At 36.0% G+C, this 18,774-nt stretch overlaps 1 long non-coding RNA gene across 4 annotated transcripts; it reads right to left on the minus strand.

Moving 5' to 3' along the window:
- Positions 1–226: 226 nt before the first annotated feature.
- LOC131638936 (uncharacterized) lies at positions 227–4,866 on the minus strand. Of its 4 annotated transcripts, none has more exons than XR_009294813.1 (5): positions 4,098–4,866; positions 3,178–3,262; positions 2,938–3,061; positions 2,702–2,863; positions 227–410 (listed from the first exon to the last, which is right to left on the minus strand). It is a non-coding gene; the product is annotated as an uncharacterized LOC131638936 (long non-coding RNA). The 4 variants fall into 4 exon arrangements; XR_009294812.1 differs by lacking the exon at positions 227–410 and adding an exon at positions 1,699–2,603; XR_009294811.1 differs by lacking the exon at positions 227–410 and having other exon boundaries at positions 1,699–2,857.
- Positions 4,867–18,774: the final 13,908 nt, after the last annotated feature.

Genomic DNA, 18,774 nt, shown 5'->3' on the forward strand with positions numbered 1-18,774 from the left:
ACACTTCAAAACCAAAACCGCATCAACAATAAGTGAATTTCAAGGCTACTTCAGATCAAATCGAAATGGAACAGCAACGGGGCAGTGAATTACCTCACATATCAGTTCAAACAATAAATTCGAAAAAACAAAGTTTTAAAAGGGAAAGAACTGAAGCTTACACAGCAGATTCATGCCTAAATCAATGTTGCACCGATTCAGTAGACCATACCTGCAACCCCTGCAACAGTTTCATATACATTCATTTCAAATCACACAGATCCAAAATTTGGTGCACAATTCAAAACAGAAAAAGAAGAGACGAGAACGCATCAGTCCTTGTTCAAATAAAGAAACGGCTCAGTTCGCAAAGACGGAATTCCAATCAGAGGTGATTAACACAAGAGCAACCTGCATCATACGGTTCAGGCCTGCAACATTCGCAAGGTGAGTGTCCAATGTGCTACATGATTGCAGCAGTTTGTATTAGTGATGAGCAAGACGTAATAGTGAGTGTCCATATCGACATCAACGCAACACGATAGCCTTGCAGTAGTTCCTCAAACCATAATCCACCGGATAACCTTGCTTCATGTATACTGAAAACAGTTCCAAATAATCCAGAATCATGCCATAAGCTTTTGCCTCACGTACCTAAAATCTGCCCTGTAACTTTAAACCAAAGGAAAATCATAGGTGTGGGTCAGCTTTTGCCTCACGTACCTAAAATCTGCCCTGTAACTTTGACATGGGATCGAAGATCTTGGTAACTAGGGTTTATTTCCCTAATTCTTGAAATGATCAAAGGTGTGGGTCAGCTTCATTGGGTTTTCACTGAGGACACATTTCATCAGTTGCCATCATTTATCAAGAAGGTCTTCTGTTCCTTTAACCACAAGGCGTTGATTATGGATTTCACACAAGAGAATGATGCGGATTCACTAGGTTTTGTTCCATAAATCAAGGTTTTGCTTATTATTGATTCTAAGTAACTATGTTACTTAAGGGCAAGATGTTGTCTCTTTGGTCCTCATGCAAGGTTAATGATGTTGTAAAATTAAAGAAGTTTGGAAGGTTTTATTCTCATGCAATACTTGGATAATTTGGTGTATAATGAGAAAAAAAGGGTTTGAAAATGTTTGGAGTCATTGGGAGAATGCTAGAAGTTGTTAAGAAATGTGGTTAGGCCTAACTCAACCCTACAAAACCGGCTTGTAGGGTGAGGATTGCCCCCACTTATAAGGACATGTTCAGGCCATATATTGTCTGATGTGAGACTCTTAACACACCCCCTCACGTCCAGGACTAGACAACTGGAGCGTGGAAATAAATGGTGGGTGGCCCGATAGCGGAAACCATAGAAGGTGGCCCACCGGATCTTAAACGAGGCTCTTGATACCATGTTAAGAAATGTGGTTAAGTCTAACTCAACCCTACAAAACCGACTTGTAGAGTGAGGATTGCCCCCACTTATAAGGACATGTTCAGGTCATATATTGTCCGATGTGGGACTATTAACAGAAGTAATTACACAACTTTGACTTTTTAATCAAAGTCAACCATGGAATGTTGACCTTTGACCGAAGTCAATTCTCTTGGTCATCCTATATGTCCATCAAGGTCATTTGGTTTCAGATTCATTCAAGTGTACAAAATCATTTATTTTGATTACGAAAGTCAAGTAAACATGGTAAGTCAATATACAACACACAAGTCAAAGACACATTCAAATGGGTAAATTTCATTCTGGAGGTCGAATTGCTTACAAACATCAGAAAGCCCATTACAAAAAAATCAGAATTGAAATTACATGAAAAAAACTTAGATTTTGACACAGTTGAACATTGACTTTGGTTTCCTCAATCTATCCTAAGGCATGTTCCTCTCTAATTCAGCAGCTTAAAGACATGTTCCTCTTCACTTCATTGTCATTCCAAGTTTGTTTCCCCACGTCAAGGTTTCGAAAATGCTCCATTGATTTTGCCATCATACATCAAGTGAAACAAAAAGGAAGAATAATTAGCACAGAAATACACAAGTCAGCCCATACACCCACCATACATTCATACACCAATACCATTCATAATCCCTTAAAATTGTATAATAACTCCTACACACAAAGGAATCTCCCATCAAAAGATTCAATGCACATTTCATACAAATCCAAGAAGAAAACCAAACCGCCAGTCCATAACAAAAGAAGTTCTACACTTCAAAACCAAAACGGCATCAACAATAAGTGAATTTCAAGGCTACTTCAGATCATACCGAAACGGAACAGCAACAGGGCAGTGAATTACCTCACATATCAGTTCAAACAATAAATTCGAAAAAAAAAAGTTTTAAAAGGGAAAGAACTGAAGCTTACACAGCAGATTCATGCCTAAATCAACGCTGCACCGATTCAGTAAACCATACCTGCAGCCCCTGTAACAGTTTCATATACATTCATTTCAAATCACACAGATGTCAGATCCAAAATTTGCTGCACAATTCAAAACAGAAAAAGCAGAGACGAGAACACATCAGTCCTTGTTCAAATAAAGAAACGGCTCAGTTCGCAAAGACGGAATTCCAATCAGAGGTGATTAACACAAGAGCAACCTGCATCATACGGCTCAGGCCTGCAACATTTGTAAGGTGAGTGTCCAATGTGCTACATGATTGCAGCAGTTTGTATTAGTGATGAGCAAGACGTAATGGCAATATTCGTAGCAAATACCTCCGCTCCATATCCACATCAACGCAACACGGTAGCCTTGCAGCAGTTTCTCAAACCATAATCCACCCGATAACCTTGCTTCATGTATACTGAAAACAGTTCCAAATAATCCAGAATCATGCCATAAGCTTTTGCCTCACGTACCTAAAATCTGCCCTGCAACTTTAAACCAAAGGAAAATCATAAACTTCATACAAAAAACATGTACCACAAATAAGTTCAACCAATTCCCTAACCTGTAACCACCATTTTGCAGCAGTATAAAAACCAAATACATCATCACACAAAACAGTTCAGCCATACTAAACTCAAACCAAAGCTAACAGCATTTCACACTTTAACAAACCAAACTCAACCTCCCTGGATAAAATAAATAAAATAGCCTTGCATCACAAAAACAGTCCAAAACCAGACCCTGCATAATCAATTTGCAGCCTTCAAACTCATTCCTAATGACCCTACCATAAGAGGCTTACCTCATGACCCAAACTCGAGCAAGCTACGCATTGAGAATTGCATCGAAACTGATGTGATACCAATGGCTCACGGTTCTAAAATATGCTGCAAACAAAAGAGTACCAGTTAATTTACTTGATAGCTCATCAAAGGGAGACGAAATTAAAGGTTGAAATCGAGTTGCGCAATAAGGAAAAAATCAGATAAAGTTTACATACATCTAAATAAAAGAAAAAACAGAACATTCTATAAACTAGTACTTACTAATAACCAACTTCTAACTTCTTCTTAACAAGTTCTACTTTAACTATCACTTAATTCAGTTTCCTTTCCAACTAACTTGTAACATTTCCTAACAAACTCCAACAGGAATCATAACTAACTTCCAAAACCTCCTAACTAACTAACCTCCATCTAAATAACATGTAACCATATCAAAAACAGAATTATAACAAAACCCCAATCATAACTAACTTTCAGACCTACAAATAACCTCTCTATAACTAACCTAATTGTTTTTGTAACTAACTCTCCTAACTAACAAACTCCTAACTGCTCACCAACTGCCCTGTAACTAACATATTAACTAACCTAATTGTTTTTGTAACTAACTCTCCTAACTAACAAACTCCTAACTGCTCACCAACTGCCCTGTAACTAAAATATTAACTAACCTAATTGTTTTTGTAACTAACTCTCCTAACTAACAAACTCCTAACTGCTCACCAACTGCCCTGTAACTAAAATATTAACTAACCTAATTGTTTTTGTAACTAACTCTCCTAACTAACAAACTCCTAACTGCTCACCAACTGCCCTGTAACTAAAATATTAACTAACCTAATTGTTTTTGTAACTAACTCTCCTAACTAACAAACTCCTAACTGCTCACCAACTGCCCTGTAACTAACATATAACAGAAAAACAGAAAATAATTCACCTGGCATTTGCTATAAAGTCGAAGCTCCATCCAAATCAAAGCTCCCATTTTTTCTCTCTCTCACCTGGAGCCTATTCCATCTTCATCTTGAATCACCTCACTCTCTGACCATCTCTGAACCTCTCTTCATCGTTCTTCAACCTTCTCACCACATAACCTTCAATCTCCACCATTTCTCTCGGGGACCTCCTTCATATTCAATCTTCAATCTTTCTCAATATCCCTCACTGTTCTTCATCTCCATCTACACTTCAGCCAACATCACCATAATCAAAGCTTCGACGCATCTGCAGAATCATCAATCGTTCACCATCCTCGATTCAACACTCACATAGAAAAATTCAGAAAAAGTAGATAGAGCAAGAAGAAAAGAAATGGGAACATAAAAAGTAGATAGAGCAAGAAGAAAAGAAATGGGAACAGGATTGAAGAACTCTTAGCGTTTATTTCGCCAAATTGCATATCGGAACCTCCTCTCTGGTGTTATCAATTGTCAATCTCCGTTCACAAATTCAGGTGAGTCCTATTGCCCCCATTTTCTGAGTATGCGCTTGTTTTTGATTAATTATTGAATCTAATCAGAGAAAGACGAAAGGTTGAGACGATAGGGATGGTCATTATGGTGGTCAGATGGGGTTCACGGTGGTGTTTGATTTTGGTTTGGTCGGAGAAGAAGGGAGGCGCTCCGGCGCCGTTCGCCTTAGTGAGAGAACAGAAGGAGAGACGAGTTCGAGAGTGAGAAGAAAGCTTAATCGGCGCAACGCATATGAACCCTAATCCCATTTCATTTTTTTTATTTTTATTTTATTAATCGTTTAATTAATTGTTTTTTAACAAAACATGAAAGTGAATACTGAACAAATATCCTTGGGCCGAAATGCTGTTCATCACCCCCTGGAGGCCCACGCACCACCATTTTTGGCATAGGGAAAAACTTTAACAAAAATATCCTTGGGCCGAAATGCTGTCACCCACACCCCTCTGGCCCACGCACCTTTTTGGCTGAACAGAAAACACAAAGACTTATATATCTCTTGGGCCAAATCGCTATCCTCACCCCACTTAGCCCATAGCTTTTTTGGCATACAACAAACTGAACAACAAAAACGCCTTTTGGGCCTCTCTGCCTGGGCCTACGCCCCATTTACTACCTGCCCCACCATATTTCACTTTACACTCCTGTTTCTATTTTTTTTTAATTACTAGAATTTAGGTTTAATTAGATTTTTTCTATTTTTCTTTTAGTAGATAAAAATGCTATTTTTTCCTATTACTAGAATTGCACTAATACTTGAACCGTTTTCCTTATGTTTTGTACCATTTCCAAGCTATTTTTTGTATAATTGTTGTGTGATTTTGTTACTTGTTTTTGTCCATATTTTCTGCCTATTTTGTTAATACCATTTTAATGTTCCTTTTAGAATCTATCCCATATATATGCTACCATTAGACTTAGAATTTCCCTTGTATAAATACAACTTAGATTAGGATTTAGAATTAGTTCCCTTCTTCCATTCTTTTTCCTTTCGACTTTTAAAACACTTAATAAATAAAAGATGCGAATCACACGTTACTAATAGTGAGAGAGAAATGAGTGGAATTTATTCCCTAATCTGTTTCTTAATCACTTAGTGGGAGAGATGAGTGGGATTCATTCTCTAATCTGTTTCTCGATCACTATATAATGGGAGAGAGATGAGTGGGATTCATTCTCTAATAAGTTTCTCTACCCTTATACACTTTTATGTGATTCAAATTGCAAATAAATTCCCCTTAAAAATACACAACCGAAAACACTTAAAACACCTAATAATGGTTCAAAACTAAAACAAAGTAGAGAAAGTGGTGAGTGGCCCGGTATTGGGAACTGTTCATCACTCATCTACCCTAAAAGATACAAACCAATCTTTTTTTCTCCTTTCTAAGGGCAATGTTATTTCTGCTCGAACGCATCATAGGTCGATCCCTTATGCGAGAGCGCGAACGTTAACTCCGCCCAACTAAAAAACACAAAAACAAACAAAAACATGTGAGCCAGACTACGGTAACTCTGATTCCTGAAAAGGATGTAGGGCCCGTTGTAGCGGTAAAAATGTGACTCGAGCGTTTTCGCGCGCTTAGAGTACAACAGAGTCGCCACCGAACTTTATTCATTCCAAGGAGGAAAGGGAAAATATCGATAAAACCCACGAATGAAAAGAAGAAGGATAAAATGGTCGTTCGTAACCAAATTAGGGTTCGGGAGTCGGTTAAGCAAGGGGAAGGTATTAGCACCCCTTACCTCCATTGTACTCGATGAGACCCATTTAGTTAGTTTTGTGTTTGAGTGTTAGTGTAATGTTTGTGTTCTTTAGCTTATTAATCGAGAAAAGGTAAAAGAAAAGATTTTTAGGTTTTTTATTATTGTGAAGAAAAAGAAATGATTTTTTATTATTATGCTCGCCAAGACGTTTGTATCTTGTGTCTACGTATTCCCTAGTGCAATGGGAAAGTCAGAGCAATCGTAGTTCGGAGTAGGAACCACTAAAAGTTTGTTAGTTGATTTTAGCGAGAGGTACTCGATCGCTTTCAAATGGAAATACTACGCGCACATGGATATGAGATCACTACAAGAATGGATAACTAAATCAGGAGTGAGACAAGATTTTAGCCATTATCGCATTCGAGTGGAAGATATTCGATCTTCACATGTGGAAGTATGTTCGCATTTTAAAATTGAATAAGTGTCTTGTTTATGAGAAAAGTTTTAAAGTGAAAAGGCCATGAGGCAAAAAAGGTTGAATGAAATTGAAATTGTGTTTTAAAGGGACATTTAGCAAAGGATTGAGCATAGGTGTTCACCTAGCGCGTCTTTACCCAAGGTATTGAACAGGAGCGAGCCCCATTGTCACTTGTTGTCCAAGTTAATTAATTTTGGTTCAAAAGATCAAGGTATTCAAGAGGTGTGCACTTCTTGTCACAGGATCTTTTGGTTTGATTAATGTGTTTTAATTCAAAAGATCAAGGTATTCAAGAGGTGTGCACTTCTTGTCACAGGATCTTTTGGTTTAATTAATGTGTTTTGATTCAAAAGATCAAGGTATTCAAGAGGTGTTCACTTCTTGTCACTTGATCACTTTGATTTGATTAAAGCGTTTTGATTCAAAAGATTAAGGTATTCAAGAGGTGTTCACCCCTTGTCACTTAACCTCTTGGTTTGATTAAAGTGTTTTAGTTCAAAAGATCAAGGTATTCAAGAGGTGTTCACCCCTTGTCACTTAACCTCTTGGTTTGATTAAAGTGTTTTGATTCAAAAGATCAAGGTATTCAAGAGGTGTCCACCCCTTGTCACAGGATCTTTCGGTATCGTTTAAAGAATTTTTGTAAAAAAGAAACTCGACGTTGGATCGAGAAATTATTTTGAACGACTTGGCGTTGGACCAAGGTTTATTGATTTTTTGGATTCGGAAGATTAATCTAATATTTTTGGTATTTTCAATAAGAAGTAAAATCTAACAAACCTACATAGTAAAAATATTTTTTTGTGTTTTGTTATATTATAAGAATAAAATTAAAACTACACAATATTAATATTTTTTTGTATTGTTAATGAGAAAATAAAATCTAAACTAAGACATATTTTTGTATTTTTTGAATAACATTTAAATCTAAACATATTTTTTTATTTGTTATATTAGAAATTTTAAAACAAATATTAAAACAAGATTAAAATGGAGAGAATCAAAATTAAAATAAAAACTAAATTAAGTTCAAAAGAAAAAAGAAATGGGGTGTCAAAAGGAAATAGGGCGCTGGGCCCAATAGGCTGAGGCCCAAAGAAAATTAACATTAAGACCCATGGGGGGTGTTGATCGAAATAGGGGTGAAGATGAGAAGGCGGATTGGTCTTAACCCAACAAAGCCCAAAGACCAAATGGCCAAAACGGCCGTCCCTTTCCTCATCTCTCTCACAAATTTTTGTCTCTGCTTGCGATTTCCAGAAACAATTGAAAGAACAAAAACAGAACTATCACCTCTCTCGGTTTCTCCTCCAAAATTGTTTCATGGTTCTCTCATCAACATCTCACACTCTCCGAAAATCCAATCAATCAACACATAAACTTTCAGAATGAAAAAACCAAATGATTCAAGGGGAAATCAGAAATTAACGCATAGCAACAACAAAAGCTACAAGTAACAACAACATTCACATACAACATGAACATCGTAGAAAACAACAACAAATCATGGTTCACTTCAACATTCAAACAATCAGGCAACGACAAATAAGCTTTCAAGCTATCAACATTACAAGTCCAAGAAGAAATACATTAAATTAAGGTTAGAAGTTACCGATCCGAAAGTTATCGGAGAAAGAAAATCCAGTGAATCTTTATGTTCGGCACAGCTTCTCCTTTTACTCTGCTTCTGAAACTGATGGCGTTACATTTCTTGTAGTTTTGAATTTGTGTATATTGATGAAAATGTTGTGTTACTGTAGTGCGTTTCAGACTGAGTTGTTGTTTGAATCTGGAGTGAGGTGAAGGTTGATTGAAGGTAATGAAGGAATAATGTGTTGTTTGTGTAGTGTATTTTATGCTGCTAATATGTTTGACTGTTGGTTTGAGGTAGAGGATTCCGTAAGATGGAATGGTTGAAAGGCTGAGGGTTGGAATTTGCAAGTGTACACTCTGCAGAGAGTTTTACTTTTCGATTTTCTCCCCCCTTTGCTTATACTGAATGTGTGTTTTTATAGACTTAAAGGATAGGATTTGGGAGGGAAAATAGGGGAGTTTGAACTTATGTGGTATCTCTGAATTTGTGCTTTTTGTTTACAGGTTATGTTTGATTCATTCTTGTGCAAATCTTGGACATTTATATGCGGCAAGTTGCAGAGTTTTAGAGGGACTTGTTTGGCCTGATGTAGCCAGCATATTCTGTACAGTTGGTGGACCGATGGAGATGAAAGAAGGGATGAAAACCTGGACCACACATTTTTGTTTTGTTTTGATGTGCAAAAAAGTAAAATGGGCCTTTTTGAAAAAACCAGTTGGGCCTCACACCTCAAATTTTCTACTTTTTTTTGTTATACAATTTTTTGACTAATGATAAATCTAAACTTTAAAATAAAATAAAATAAAATGATATTAACTAAAATTAAAATTAATCTAAACTATTCTAATAATTTTTTTTTACATTTTTTAATTAAAATGATGATGATAAAATTAAAATCTATAGAGTCTAAAACAAAAATTCGAAAAAAAATGGTAACTCGAATAACAATATGCAAAGATGCAAAATGTAAGCTATTTTTGTTGACTTCAATAAAAAGTCAATTTTTGAATGATAAATACACGAAATAAAATGCGACAAGCCAACGATGAATGAAATATGCGGGTCAAAAATTGGGGTGCGACACCCGTGCGAGTACAATTCTTTCTTTTCCCTACATTCTGCATTCATTCGCATATAAGCATAGATATAGTTAGACACCCTTTAGATAGAAACAATCATAGGTGGATACCATCGAGTACGATGGGCGTGAGGGGTGCTAGTACCTTCGCCTTGCGTAACCGACTCCCGTACCTAGATTCTCTGGTCGAAAGACCTCGTTCTTATCCCGAGTTAGGTTTTCTGATATTCCTTTCCCTTATGGGATAAATTTATTGGTGGCGACTCTATTCATTTTTCGCCAACGTGCGACAGCTGGCGACTCTGCTGGGGACGTTAGACCTATTGCGAGTCCGTACTTAGCGAGTCGATCCTAGCCTTTGTTTGTTTCGTTTATTGGGTGTTTCTTTGTTTGTTTATATGTTGGCATCATGTATGTATATATGCTTGCATATCATGTTTATTTTCCGCATGCATCTGGACTGTATTATGGGTCCCCGTTGAAGGATATAAAAACACTTAGAAAGGGGGGTTGAATAAGTGTGACTTTAAAAACTCTTAAGACAAAAACAATTAACACAATTATTTTTATCCTGGTTCGTTGTTAACAAAACTACTCCAGTCCACCCCCTTAGAGTGATTTACCTCAACTGAGGATTTAATCCACTAATCAGTCTTGATTACAATGGTTTTCCACTTAGATACCCTCTAAGTCTTCTAGAGTATTCTTATCACAAATTGATCACTCTAGGAATACACAACTTAGAAACTTCTAAGTCTTCTAGAGTCTATTGATCTCGTCGATCACTCTAGGAACCTTTTACAAATCAATGTCAAATAAAAGGTTACAAGAGTATTCAAATGCTTCTTAGAAAGCTATAATCACAACTGTGATATTTCTCTTAAGTTCTAAGCTTAATTCTCACTAAGATATTACAGGTGAAGTGAGATTGAAGATGAAGTTCGTAAGTAATGAATTCAGCAGCGTTTTAGTATTTTGCAAGAGTTGTGTATTCTGTGCTTCTGATCAGAACTTCATATTTATAGGCGTTTTGAGAAGATGACCGTTGGGAGCATTTAATGCGTTGTGTGTTCCGTACATCTCTGCATTTAATGTTTCACTCTTTTGTCAACTACCTCGAGCCTTGGTTTTGCTGCTTCTACTGACTTTGCCTTTTGTAGCTTCTAACGTTCCTTTTTTCAGCCAGTGTAGTCTGTCATCTTGTACTTGCTTCTGATCTGATGTTTGTAGATACAACATTTGAATAATCAGTGTAGCCAATTTGTTCCGCTGTCGCGCACGGATCAAAAACGAGTGTTTTGTAAAAACTATAGTAACGGTAACGACAACTCGGATATCATCTCACAAGGATTCTTAGTTATTACTAACCGAAGGTAAATTGATTTAGGGGGGGTTACTTTAGTTTAAGATTCTATTATGAAAAACAAAGTAAATAATTGATTATCAAATAAGCTAAAACGGCTAATCTACTGATTTCGGTTCCGACTTATCATTGATTATTATAATTTCAATCTCCTAGTCCATTCCTATTCGACTACAAAACTCACTGACAAGCGCAACAAATTTTATATGTTGTAAGTTCCTATGATCCGAATTAAGCAAACGGATTTAAGCTCTCGCGGATTAAGCAAACGCGTATTAATCAAACACGATAACGAATTAAGCAAACGCGAACGTGATTATAGTTAAGGATCATACAACAATCGAATTAAATCAATATACTCTATGAAAATTGAATTAAGCAAACAATAATCACATAATATAGTTGAACGGAATAGAAACTTGATTAAAATTATTATAATCTCAAAGTATGATGGAACCCGTAATCAGCAGATTTTGCCTTGTAGTTAGTTCTCCATTACAAACGTACGAAGCTTTCCAAATTCCTTCGTGAAAAGTAAATGTGAATGTAAACAATACGGCCAAACCTAGGTAAAATGGGAGAGACAAGAATTCGGGTCATAACTAAACTGGGTCAAACAAACATAACTCTGGCCCAAACTAATCAACCCAAAACTAAATAAAACTAATGATGCAGCTTCAAACGAAATTCTGGAAAATATCCGTTCCGAATCTGACTTTGACATCAACACGAGAATTGTAGCTCTTTTTCTTAGCTTTCCGACGATTACTAGAACGCTTCGATCGGATTCTCGGAGCTCTAATTATGATCGTTTCTGTGCAGACTGCTAAAGCTGAAAATTAAATACGAAAATCAAATAACAATAAAAATAAATTAAAATATAAAAACATAATAAAATAGAAAAATAAACAAACCAAATCATAGAAATGCCTAAGTACAAACATAAAGGAACGTGCATCAAAATGCACTGATCAAATTCCCCCATACTTGAACTTTTGCACTCCTAGCAAAATTAAATCAAACTCAAGAAACAAACAACATCTGTTACTCATTTCAGACTACAAACTCTTCTGCGGTTAAGGTTGCATCAATAGGTACTAATCTTTCACACTAAAGATATCGTAGGAACACAATTCCGCAATTGTGCGGTCATGAGCCTCCTGAACATACAAACCACTTTGAATCATGTTATTATGCCAAAGTCTAACTTACTCATCCTCCTTTTTACTCTTTTTCATTCTGGTGCAATCACATTAAGCCCGTTATCTCCACACACTCATAGTAAGGCTACCGGTTAGTGACTCTGATCTCTTCTTTTTTTTGCATGGGGTTCTGGTACCTAAGTGGTATACCCCTTTTATTTCCCAATTGTAGTTGCGGGGGATCGGACCGTAATCCTCCCTACCAAGTTCAACACCAGAAACCTCTGAACCAACTAACAACGGGACTTGAAATTTTTTTTGTAGGTTCTACAACCATTGGTTTAAGTGACCGGGTGAGGGACACCAAACTTAGAAGGTGCATTCCTTTTTTTTTCTTTTTTTTTAAACTTGGATCACTCACTTATTTTCATCGGCTTCCTTACGTAGAGCATGTGTGAGATGGTGCCGACTGCAAAGATAAACTACTCAAGAGCTATTAGAGAATGATAATTCAAGGCTATGTCATAACAAGTATTCAAAACAATTCTCATACTCAGGGGACTTACGGTATTAAGACGATACCGATCTTGTGAAATTTTCTCAAGTCTTCACAACTAACCTCATATTAATCTATAGCCTAAAAATTTCAAAGAAGTTTTTTTTTTTGAAATAACTAAAAATAAAACAAAACGACAAACAAAAGCAAAGAAAATAAATGATTCCCTCCCCCACACTTAAGACATACATTGTCCTCAGTGAAAGAACATAAATATAAAATAAGAGTGAGAGAAAGGAAAGAACACACCCGAGTAGTCAAGGAGGATATGTGATCACATAAGCAACCTTTCCCAAAGAGTGATCTTCTACATTCTCTTCTTCCAAAGTGGGGCTCTCATGGAGTAGCTTTGGGTAATGCTCATCGTCCTTAAAAAGTGGTTTAGCTCCTTTGCCTTTTATTCCAGGATCAAAGAATGTTCTTCTAAAAGTAAAAGTGTCGAATGGGCATGTGATCTTCTTTTCCAAAACATCAAAGATCAAAAGATTGAGGGGCTGCCTCACTATTTTTGTTTTATCTTCCACTTCAATTGAGACCCTATGCAAAATCATAGATGGACTAATATAGGAAATTTTAATCAAAGTCAACCCAATCACCTTCTTATGCTTCTTCAAAACCTGCAAAATCTTATTTTCTTGATCAAAATCAAGGTCAGAAGAAGTTATAACCAGAAGTTTTTCATTACTCTCCAAATAAGCATATTCTGGGTTTTCATGGAGTTGTTTCAGCTCTAAGGACGGGGGCCAAAATCCTTTAGAATTCTATTCTAAAGGAGTACTGTTTGCCGATTTTTTTCTGGTATTCAGGAAAAATTTCGGAGTAAATCGAGACAGTAGCTTCCAAACTTACTGATAGGATGGAAAACTTATCACTGTAATGCAACCGGTATTGCAACCCTGAAAATCAACAAACACACCACAAAAAAAAAATCCTAGAAAGAACACTATACCTAGGACTCTAATATCGGTTAATAACAACAAGAATCCCCGGCAACGGCGCCAATTTGTTTCGCCGTCGTGCACGGATCAAAAACGAGTGTTTTGTAAAAACTATAGTAACGGTAACGACAACTCGGATATCGTCTCACAAGGATTCTTAGTTATTACTAACTGACGGTAAATTGATTTAGGGGGGTTTATTTTAGTTTAAGATTCTATTATGAAAAACAAAGTAAATAATTGATTATCAAATAAGCTAAAACGGCTAATCTACTGATTTCGGTTCCGACTTATCATTGATTATTATAATTTCAATCTCCTAATCCATTCCTATTCAACTACAAAACTCACTGACAAGCGCAACAAATTTTATATGTTGTAAGTTCCTATGATCCGAATTAAGCAAACGGATTTAAGCTCTCGCGGATTAAGCAAACGCGAATTAATCAAACACGATAACAAATTAAGCAAACGTGAACGTGATTATAGTTAAGGATCATACAACAATCGAATTAAATCAATATACTCTATGAAAATTGAATTAAGCAAACAATAATCACATAATATAGTTGAACGGAATAGAAACTTGATTAAAATTATTATAATCTCAAAGTTGAACGGAATACAAACTAATCGACCCAAAACTAAATAAAACTAATGATGCAGCTTCAAACGAAATTCTGGAAAATATCCGTTCCGAATCTGACTTCGACATCAACACGAGAATTGTAGCTCTTTTTCTTAGCTTTCCAAAGATTACTAGAACGCTTCGATCGGATTCCCGGAGCTCTAGTTATGATCGTTTCCGTGCAGACTGCTAAAGCTGAAAATTAAATACGAAAATCAAATAACAATAAAAATAAATTAAAATATAAAAACATAATGAAATAGAAAAATAAACAAACCAAACCATAGAAATGCCTAAGTACAAACATAAAGGAACGTGCATCAAAATGCACTGATCACACTTAGATACCCTCTAAGTCTTCTAGAGTATTCTGATCACAAATTGATCACTCTAGGAATACACAACTTAGAAACTTCTAAGTCTTCTAGAGTCTATTGATCTCGCTGATCACTCTAGGAACCTTTTACAAATCAATGTCAAATAAAAGTTTACAAGAGTATTCAAATGCTTCTTAGAAAGCTATAATCACAATTGTGATATTTCTCTTAAGTTCTAAGCTTAATTCTCACTAAGATATTATTGGTGAAGTGAGATTGAAGTTGAAGTTCGTAAGTAATGAATTCAGCAGCGTTTTAGTATTTTGCAAGAGTTGTGTATTCTGTGCTTCTGATCAGAACTTCATATTTATAGGCGTTTTGAGAAGATGACCGTTGGGAGCATTTAATGCGTTGCGTGTTCCGTACATCTCTGCATTTAATGCTTCACTCTTTTGTCAACTACCTCGAGCCTTGGTTTTGCTGCTTCTACTGACTTTGCCTTTTGTAGCTTCTAACGTTCCTTTTTTCATCCAGTGTAGCCTGTCATCTTGTACTTGTTTCTGATCTGATGTTTGTAGATACAACATTTGAATAATCAGAGTCAAACAGCTTGGTGCGAGCATCTTCTTGTCTTCTGACTTTGAAGTGCTTGAGCGTGATACTATAAGAACTTCAGTGCTTCTGCTTCTGATCTCATGTTCTTCTGATGCTTCAGAGACCATATTTTGATTCTGCTTGACCATCTTCTGATGTCTTGCGAGAGCATGTTCTAATGTTGCATTCTTGAACCTTCTGAGTCAGTGCTTCTGGCGCTGAATTGTGCGTACTCCTTATATAATTCCTGAAATGGAAAATGTAAAGGATTAGAGTACCACATTGTCTTATACAAAATTCATATACATTGTTATCATCAAAACAAGAATATTGATCAGAACAAATCTTGTTCTAACAATCTCCCCCTTTTTGATGATGACAAAAACATATATAATTGATATGAATTTTCAATCAGAATATCAGATGACCAAAGACAATTACACAGATATAGCATAAGCATATAATTAGAGTGTGTGAATATGTCTCCCCCTGAGATTAACAATCTCCCCCTGAAATGAATACTAGAAGAATTTGTAAATAAAAGACTTCCTTGAGTATTTTCCATTTCGGTAGAGACGTTCACTTTGCCTAGAACTTCAGAACATTCAGAGCTTCTGCTTCTTGCTTCCATAGGACAGCTTCAGAGCTTTGAATTTCTTCTTTGTTGTCATAGCATGCTTGAATGAATCAGAACATTCTTGAATGTATCAGAGCATCATCAGAGCATTTTTACATCCTGAAATGTTTCAGAACATACTAGACAAAAAGTATCAGAATCAAGAATGTATCAGAGCATTCTTAATGAATAGCATGTATCAGAGCAAACTTTGATAGATTCTTAAAAAGAATATGTATCAGAGCATATGAGAGAAGAAAATGTATCAGAGCATATTCTGCCACGAGAATAACAGAACATTCTTCTTGCTTCTGATCTTGAAGCTTCACAGCACTAAGCTTGCTTCAATTTTCCAAGAACATGCTTCTTTATAGAATTGCATTTCCCCATGTATTTGCTTCTCGTGTTGAGATTTTTCAGAATATCTTCAATCCTGCAAAAAATCTCAAAGACATAGAACTTGCAAATAATGTTAGGAATGTTGAGACTTAATCCCAGCAACTGATATGATAAACCAAATCAATTATCATGTTTCTCCCCCTTTTTGTCATAACATCAAAAAGCATTTAAAAAGATTCAGATGATAAAACAACATAGAGTGAAGAAGATAATATTTTATTGATTCAACAAAATATCAGAAGGTACAAAAGGGATAGAAGCAGATGCAAGAAACAAGAAAACATCTAAGACTAAGACACACTACGACTAGCCTAGCTTGGAAGCTATCTTGGCCAGAAGGTTTTGAATCTCAGTAGTGCTCTCTGTCTGTGTCTTCATAAAATATCTGAACTCATTATCAGTTTCCTCATGCTTGTCCAGACGAGAATCAAGATCAGCTTGATTCTGTTGAAGAGCCTACATGGTGTTCATCAGAACAGAAGGTCCAACAGAAGAAGTATCAGTGCTATTGTCCAGAAGAGGAGTCTAAGAAGCAGCATCGATCATGAGAACATCAGCTTGATTTTCCTTAAGAGGAGATTGCACAGTTACCTAGGGCGGCGACTCATCAACTTCACGCATGCTTGTCCAAATAGAGTGAACACGTGTTCAACTTTTGGAATAGCTGGTGACAGCTGTTTTGCTTTAAAAGAGATTCTGAATCAACTTAGACATATGAAACGTTAACAATAACAGAATCAGAATATGTAACTGATCAACATCAGAACTTCTTATAAGAAAATAAAATAGATCATTTCAAATCTAATCCATATATCAGAACTTCTCATCCTTTCATTCTGGGCATAAATCCATACTGATATTCTTCAGAATGAACTTAAACCTATCTTCAGCAAGGGGTTTTGTAAAGATATAAGCCCATTGATGGTCTGTATCAACGAAGTTTAAAGAAAGAACACCCTTCTGAACATAGTCCCTAATGAAATGATGTTTAATCTCAATATGTTTAGCTTTGGAATGTAAGATTGGATTCTTAGATACATAAATAGCAGAAGTATTATCACAAAAGATAGGAATGTTACTCTCATATATCTGATAATCTTCTAGCTGACCAGCAGCAGCAACATATTCTGCTTCTGTTGTGGAGAGGGAATTGTAGCTTAATTCTTGTTGTTGATCGCGACAATGGGGTATGTCTATGATTATGACTGCAAGTGCACAGTCTATCGCGCAGTTTTAAAAGATATCAAACCCACAGGGACTAAGAATCGACCTAATGTAGTTAATCGCTACTATGTAAATCTAAGGATAATATCTGATTGATTATGGATCAGACGGGAATTAAAAGGGAATATTATTAAATTAAATCTAGGATAATAATTAAATAAATGCAATGGTCGGACTTCAGGGATCGAGTAAGCCATCGATGCGGATCGTAATTTAAAATCACTTTTCTGTAGAAATCATTAGTTTAAAAACCCTCCTCTCACACTCTCATGTTTATTGATTATGATTTCACTATTAAACCTAAGTGAGCGCTCTCGCTGTATCAATTAAAGTTCAAAGTGATTTTTGAAAACCAATGAAAACTAATTACCCTTAAAGCACTCTCGTTGTACTTAAGGTTAATGCCTAATTTCTAAGGTCCAGTTAAAATCTCAAACTCTCGTTTTTATTGATCCTAACTTCTATTGTTTTTAACTCTCGTTACAAAACAGTTTATTTAAGCGTTTAGAAATATCAGCCAGACAAATAGATTTGATTAATAAACTACATCAACAGATTACTCGATTCCCTCGGTTATGTGACCTTACATACCGATAAAAGGTATTTAGTCGGACATTGTTTTAGTAGACAAATCAGAACATTTATAATAGATATAAAATAATTCGGACATAATTTGATAAATTAACATAAACAGACAATAGTAATTAAATGCAAATAAATAAACCTGAATTAAATTGCCGACTAGAAAATTGTATCTTGTAGTACCGAATCTTGAATCTGGGACGAAAGTAAATGACGAAAACAAAATCTACTCTTAAAACTAAAATGAATTCTGGAGCTGAAGAAAGAAATTGAATTGCAATAGAGTTTCCGGTGTGGAAATCTATTGCAGAAAACGGTTTGGAAAATAAGAACAGAACTGAAAAATTGCAGAAGAAATAAACTTGACGGCAGTAGGGTAAAGCTTCGTCCCCCTCTCAATAATTCTTGAAGGGTATTTATAGAGCTGCCAATTCTTGGATTTGAACTTGTTTCGTAGCAGTAGCAAGTCTTTCGGAGGAGAAAATGGCGGAGAGAAAGTAGCGTAAACGAAAACAGACTCCTATGGGCCTGGGTGTGTGACTAACGTCACACACTTGTAATTAGGAGGGGTGCCGAACGGAAGGGGGGGCTACGCCAATCGGCAGGTGGCCTGGTGCGCCTCTCGTCTTGGGCTGCTTGCAGTCTGACGCATTGGGCTTGCTTTGTCTCCTTCTTTTTGCACCTCCTTATTAATGTTACACCCTTTTTGGCCTTTTAATCTTTAATTCGACTATTTTTCCTTTATTTCCTTTGCAAGTCCTGATTTATTAAATACCTGAAAACAAATAGAAATACCGGCATAATACAAAATAAAATAATAAAATCAAAATAAAATAGAATAATAATAATGCATGTAAATTAAGCTAAATATACGATACGTTTTCGTGTTATCAAACTCCCCCACACTTGAACTTTGCTTGCCCTCG

Source organism: Vicia villosa, unplaced genomic scaffold (assembly GCF_029867415.1).
Source record: "Vicia villosa cultivar HV-30 ecotype Madison, WI unplaced genomic scaffold, Vvil1.0 ctg.002485F_1_1, whole genome shotgun sequence".
Lineage (NCBI taxonomy): Eukaryota > Viridiplantae > Streptophyta > Magnoliopsida > Fabales > Fabaceae > Vicia > Vicia villosa.